The sequence below is a fragment of the Vulpes vulpes genome, unplaced genomic scaffold (assembly GCF_048418805.1).
Source record: "Vulpes vulpes isolate BD-2025 unplaced genomic scaffold, VulVul3 u000000768, whole genome shotgun sequence".
NCBI classification, from domain to species: domain Eukaryota; kingdom Metazoa; phylum Chordata; class Mammalia; order Carnivora; family Canidae; genus Vulpes; species Vulpes vulpes.
Window position 1 is genome coordinate 23,250 of NW_027325860.1, and position 6,751 is coordinate 30,000.

Genomic DNA, 6,751 nt, shown 5'->3' on the forward strand with positions numbered 1-6,751 from the left:
CAACAACCACCAAAAAAAAAAAAAAAAAAAAAGGAATCTAAAAACCTTGCTGTTCTGGGCAGGTAAAGGGAGAAACACACACACACACACACACACACACACACACACACACACACCCAAAAACAAACAAACAAAAAAACCCCAACCAAACCAAACCAAACCAAACCAAGCCAAGCCAAGCCAAGCCAAACAAACAAACAAACAAAAAAGCACATTGTCTTTGTCTTTTCTTCTCTGTTCACACTCTTATCAAGAGTAGACTACCAATGCAAGAGAATCTCGTCATTTTAGCAGAGAGAAGAGCCAAATCTCAGTTGTACACCAGTATACTAGTAAAACCCACTTCTCCCAATCTCAGTCCGTCCTGACCACGCCTACAATTACTTTTCAAAGAGTCTGCTTCTGGGACGCCTTGGGTGGCTCAGCGGTGGTGGAAGGTCTGCCTTTGGCTCACAGGGCCTGATCCCAGGGGTTCTGGGATCCAGACCCGCATCGGGCTCCCCAGTGGAGCCTACTTCTTCCCCTGCCTGTGTCTGTCTCTCTCTCTCTCTCTCTCTCTCTCTCCCTGTCTCTCTCTCTTTCTCTGTCTCTGTCTCGCTTTCTCCGTCTCTGTCTCTCTTTATCTCTCTGTCTCTCTCTGTCTGTCTCTCTTTATCTCTCTGCCTCTCTTTTCTCTGCCTGTCTCTCTCTGTGTCTCTCTCCCCTTCTCTCTGTCTGTCTCTCTTCCTTTCTCTCTCTCTCTCTCTCTCTCTGTCTCTCTCTATCTCTCTGTCTGTCTCTGTCTCTCTTTGTCTGTCTCTGTCTCTCTCTTTCTCTCTCTGTCTCTCTCTCTCTCTCTCCCATGAATACATAAGTAAAATCCAAAAAAAAAAAAAAAAAAAGAAAAGAAAACCAAAAACAAATCTCAAAAATCTCCTTCAGAAATCCCTTCTATAATTTCTTTTTCCGTTCCGTCAGTCTTTTTTTTTTTTTTTAATTATTTATTTTTGATAGTCATACAGAGAGAGAGAGAGAGAGAGAGAGAGAGAGAGAGAGAGAGGCAGAGACACAGGCAGAGGGAGAAGCAGGCTCCATGCACCAGGAGCCCGACGTGGGATTCCGATCCCGGGCCTCCAGGATCGCGCCCTGGGCCAAAGGCAGGCGCCAAACCGCTGCGCCACCCAGGGATCCCCCGTTCCGTGAGTCTTAAGTGTTCTTTCTCTAAATAGCTGGGCTTTGGGACGCCCGTGTGCCTCAGCCTTTGATCGTCTGGCTTGGGCTCAGGACGTGATCCCAGACTCCTGGGACTGAGTCCCATATCAGGGTCCTCGCATGGAGCCTGCTTCCCTTGTGTCTGCCTGTCCCTGTGTCTCTCATCTCATGAATAAGTAAATAAAATCTTAAAAAAAAAAAAAAAAAAAAAAAGCCAGAGTCATTTCAGGACAGATTCATTTTCTTTAACCACCACCACCACCACCACCACCACCACCCGCATTTTCTACATGTCTCCTACTATCTCACACACAGAGGTTGTTTTCCTTGTCGTTAACCAGTAGTCTCGATTCCATGTGGCAGATTTTTAAAAACTGTACTTATTTTACACTTTTTGAGCGAGGAGCGAGGAGAGAGGAGAGAGGAGAGAGAGAGAGAGAGAGAGAGAGCACTTCGTGAAGGGGGAAGGGAGAGAGAGAGACAGAGACAGAGACATAGGCAGAAGCAGGCTCCCCACAGGGAGCCAGATGTGGAAATGGGTCCGGACTCGGACACTCCCCCCCCCCCCCCCCCCGCCGCCCCAGAATTGGGCCCTGACCCAAAGGCCGATGCTCAACCCCTCAACCACTGAGCCACCCAGGCGGCAGACTGTTAACTCCTAGAAACCTCAGTCTCTGGTGAAAAGCCAGTAGGAACCACGGGCACATTGCCTATCATACCAGAAATCCTTAGATTGTCAAATGGATGAATACATGTGATAGTTTTTAGAAACACGTGTGTGTGTGTGTGTGTGTGTGTGTGTGTGTGTGTGTGTGTGTGTATGCGTATGTATTGTTGGGCTGGCTGAGAGACAGGGGCACCCAAAATGGCGGACATCTCAAACTGGGTCAAAATGGCTGATCTTCCCGTCAAAGCAGCAGCCCTGACCACCACATCATCTCCAGTAAGTCGAAGCCTAGATGGGAAACCGAAACTTTCCATCCAGGACTTTCCAGCCAGGAACCACCCCCACCCCCTCCCCCGATACTACCCCACCCCACCCCCCCAGCCAATCACCTAAGGACACAGTGTTCCCTTGTCTAATTTGGCAAGGGACCCACCCGGATCCAGAGCCGGAACCAAGAAGGCTTAAAAACCCCCACAGTCCCCAACCCCGCGCGACTTCCCTGTCTCTGGCCACCTCTCCGAGTCATGGAACCTCGCCCAGGAGCGCTCCCCATTAAAGCACTCTCGAACCTACTGCCTGGCTCTGCTGGTTTTCTGTTATTTCTCCGCTGTTCATTTTGTAAAAACCTAACATGTAGGACACAATTTTTTTTTTTTTTTAAGATTTAGTGTGTGTGTGTGTGTGTGTGTGTGTGTGTGAGAGAGAGAGAGAGAGAGAGAGAGAGAGAGAGAGAGAGAGAGGCAAAGACAGAGGGAGAAGCAGGCTCCAATGCAGGGAGCTTGACGTGGGACTCGATCCCGGGACTCCAGGATCACGCCCTGGGCTGAAGGTGGCACTAAAACGCTGAGCCACACGGGCTGCCCTGTATGATACAATTGTTAAGGAAGCACGAAACAGGGGATCCCTGGGTGGCTCAGCGGTTTAGCACCTGCCTTCGGCCCAGGGCGTGATCCTGGAGTCCCGGGATCGAGTCCTACATCGGGGGTTCCTGCAGGGAGCCCGCTTCTCCCTCTGCCTGTGTCTCTGCCTGTGTGTGTGTGTGTGTGTGTGTATGTATGTCTCATGAATTGTGAATTAAAATTAAAAAAAAAAGAGGAAGGAAAAAAGAAACGAACAAACCTGAAACACGTTTACTAACACACCCAGGTATCAGCAGGTTTCCTGAATCAGACAAAAGAGAAACACAAAAACTGAGGTGGGGGGAGGGGGGGAAGGAAGAAAAGGGCAAGGGGTGGAGGAGGAAAACACAACACCACCAAACAAAAAAAACCACCTTGGGTGTCTCATTGACTCACACTCTAGTATTTTACCTTCTGTTGGAAAGACAGACGCCAGGTATCCGGTGAACTGAACCCAATTTATCAATTAAGCTAGTTACACCTTCAAAGTTCCAGGTCACCAAAGATTTGGGAAGGTATTGTAAAAGTTTAACCTATAGATCTTTTTTCATCTTTTTCTTTCTTTCTTTCTTTCTTTCTTTCTTTCTTTCTTTCTTTCTTTCTTTCTTTCTTTCTTTTACCTGCTTGCTCGTAACAAGGAAAAGTACACGAGACAGACAAAATCGATCATTTGGAGTAGTTTCCGTGGACAAATCCTCAGAGGCACAACTTAACTAATCCGTTGAGTTCACAGCAAAAGTTGAGTACGCCCGTCCCTCGGGGCCTGGACCCTCGGGCATCCATCCGGGTCGGTCCCGGTGGAACAAGGGGATAAGTAGTTCTCCTTTTCTTTGCTGTGCCTGTGGGGTCTAACAAGACACCACAGTGTCTTGTTTCTTTGTAATGAGGTGGCGGAGGGGTGTATCTCGATCACCACCATTCCAGGGCCCACAAACTGTGACGGGAGCACAGCGCATCCCACCGCCCACCCCAACCCCAACGGCGGCGGGGGTGGGGGTGGGGGTGGGTGGGGGCAAAGCTGGTCATCCGTATGAAGTGTGACGGTGATAGCTCCCAGGACACGTCTTTTTACAGGAAACCCACAGGGACCGCGGATACGCAGAGATGACTGAGGCCGATGTAAATCCGAAGGCCTACCCCGTGGCAGATGCCCACCTCACCAAGAAACTCCTGGACGCTTGTTCAGCAGTCCTGTAACTACAAGCAGCTTCGGAAAGGAGCTCACGGAGCCACCAAAACCCTCCACGGAGGCATCCCTGAGTTCATCCTGATGGCTGGCTGCAGACGCCGAGCCCCTGGAGGTCATCCCACACCTTCCGCTGCCTGCCGCGCCGCGCCACGTGAAGAGAAGAACGTGCCCTACGTGTGTTCGTGCGCTCCAAGCAGGCCCTCGGGCGGGCGGGCCTGCGGGGTGTCCGGGTGTCCTAGTGTCATTTGCCAATACGCTCCTGCCGTCTGCTTCGGTAACGTGACGTCGTTCCCCTTCCCCCCCCAAATCCCAACCCATGCCCCTGAGGGTGGCAGGGCAGCAGCGTACCAAAGAGATGTGCTGCAGAATTCGAGGCTACCTGGGTGAGTCAGACAGGCGGCAGCTGACGTAAGGAGTTGAGAAGTGGCTAGGGAAAAAAAAAGAAAAGAAAAAGAAAGAAAGAAAGAAAGAAAGAAAGAAAGAAAGAAAGAAAGAAAGAAAGAAAAAGAAAGAAAGAGAGGGTCCACTGATGATGCCGGAATGAAGTCTGAGCAAGTCACGGAGACGTGACCGGAAGCTACAGCAGAGACCTCGGAATCAAGGAAACATGCTCTCTGGTGAATGGAGTCGTCTTTCACGGACGCTCGGTACCAGGTCTGAGAGGCCTTACGCCTGTTTCCTGCCAGAATCGGATCAGATGTATGTATCCTTTATCACATCAGACGGACAGTGCCAGCCTGTCATTCTGGTGAGCATCCTAATAAAGAAATATCTTCAAACTCCACCGCACCCCCCCTCCAAAAAATAAAGGAAACCAACAACCATGCATTGGCTCCAAAGGCGTAGATGTCGCCCCAGCCGCCCCCCCCCCCCCCCCCCCGCCGCCCCGCGTCCTCTAAAAACTCAATCTATGTGTTCCCCACTCCCACTGTCAGGCTCCCGTGGTGGCCCAATGGCTCGGGTGATTTTTGCTCCTTACAGGGGGGCGGCGGGATGAGGAGGGGGGGCGTCGATGGCGTTGGAGGCACCCGGGATGATGGCAGAGGAGTTGACCACTCCATCCACAGGAGTGTTGCAGAAACGGGGGGGGGGGGGGGGGTGCGGGGGCCGCGGGGGAGGCGGAGGCGCAGAGGCGGCAAGGCAGTCCCCGCCCCCGCCAGGACTGAGACAGATTTAAAGGTTTTTATTTTTTTCCTTTTTTTTTTTTTTTTAAGGATTTCTTTATTTACTCCTGAGAGACACAGAGAGAGGCGGACTGAGACAGATTTAAAGGTTTTTATTTTTTTCCTTTTTTTTTTTTTTTTTTAAGGATTTCTTTATTTACTCCTGAGAGACACAGAGAGAGGCAGACAGAGACACAGGCAGAGGGAGAAGCAGGCTCCCCGCAGGCAGGGAACCGGATGCGGGCACAGGACCCCAGGGTATCCCTTCCACCTCCCCCCCCCCCGCATCACACCCTGAGAGGAAGGCAGCCGCCCAACCACTGAGCCACCCAGGTGTCCACCCGTCCCTCTTGTCCCTCTTTTCCTTTCTCTATCCGTCAACCTTCCAGCCTTCCGCCTCCAACGCCGCCTGTTCCTTCATGTCGGTTTCCTCCTGGAAAACAGGCCTTGTCCGTGGTTGCCTTTCAGCCCTCTGAAAGAGGTGGAGGCGCAGGCAGTGGGTTGGGCATCGGTTCTGGTGCTCGTCCGTGCGTGCGTGCGTGTGGACTTCGGATTTCTGGCGTCTGCCTGCCTGGCCTGCTTTCCCCGTCTTCTTCATGATTTGGACTCATGGGAAGTGTGTGTGTGTGTGGGGGGGGGGGGGAGTCGGGTCCTTATTTCTCTGGACCACCTCTTGGGTCCCATCCCACGAGGCATCTTTCTGATGGGGTGACGTGGAAGTCCGAACGTAGGGAATTTTCTTTTCTTTCTTTCTTTTTCTTTCTTTCATTCTTTTTATTTTTGCCGGATTTTGAGAGAGAGAGAGAGAGAGAGAAAGGGGCAGAGACCTAGGCAGAGGGAGAAGCAGGCTCCAATGCAAGGAGCTCGATGTGGGGCTGGATCCCCGGATCCTGTGATCACGACGTGCCCCTAAGGCAGATGCTCCACACGGAGCCACCCAGGCGTCCCCGTTTCTGTATTATAAGGGAGACAGACAGGCAACGTGTGTTCAGAGGGACGGAAACAGAGCCCGTGTGCTGAGGTTTCTCGGAGCCCTTTGGACATTTGGCCGGTGCGAAATCCAAGGGAGCGGGGCCCAGAAACGTTCAAGGCTGAGAATTCCCTTGCTCAATATTCATTTCGCAGATGCCTGATTGCAAGTGGTATGGAATGGCATGGCATGGCATGGCATGGCATGGCATGGGTGTCTGTCTGTTTGGGTTACTAGCAGGACCCAGAGAGCCGAAGCTCTCGACCTCAGGGACTTGAAGTTGCAAGTTGGATGCCAGAGATAGAGAGGTAGGCTCAGGCAGGCAGGGCCAGAAAGCTGGCTCGCCCGCCCGGGGAGTCCAGGTGTGAGGCATATGGGATCGCAGGGCAGCTGGGACACAGCCTGGTCCGGATCCACCCAGGTCCAGTAGCGTTTCCCGACTCAGGAAAACGTCGGGCGCCCAAGCGGGGCCTTCCTTAGGGATGTTTCGCTCTCGCTCCCCCTCCCCCTCCCCCTCCCCCTCCCCGGGACGGGGACATCTGCACCGCTAGGGGGCGCACCGGCCGCCGCCGGCGGCGGCAGCGTCTTCCGAACCACCCATGCCGCCCCGGTTCCGGTTCCGGTTCCAGCCCCCGGGAAGGGCGCACTTGGAAACGTCATCCGAGGCGTCCT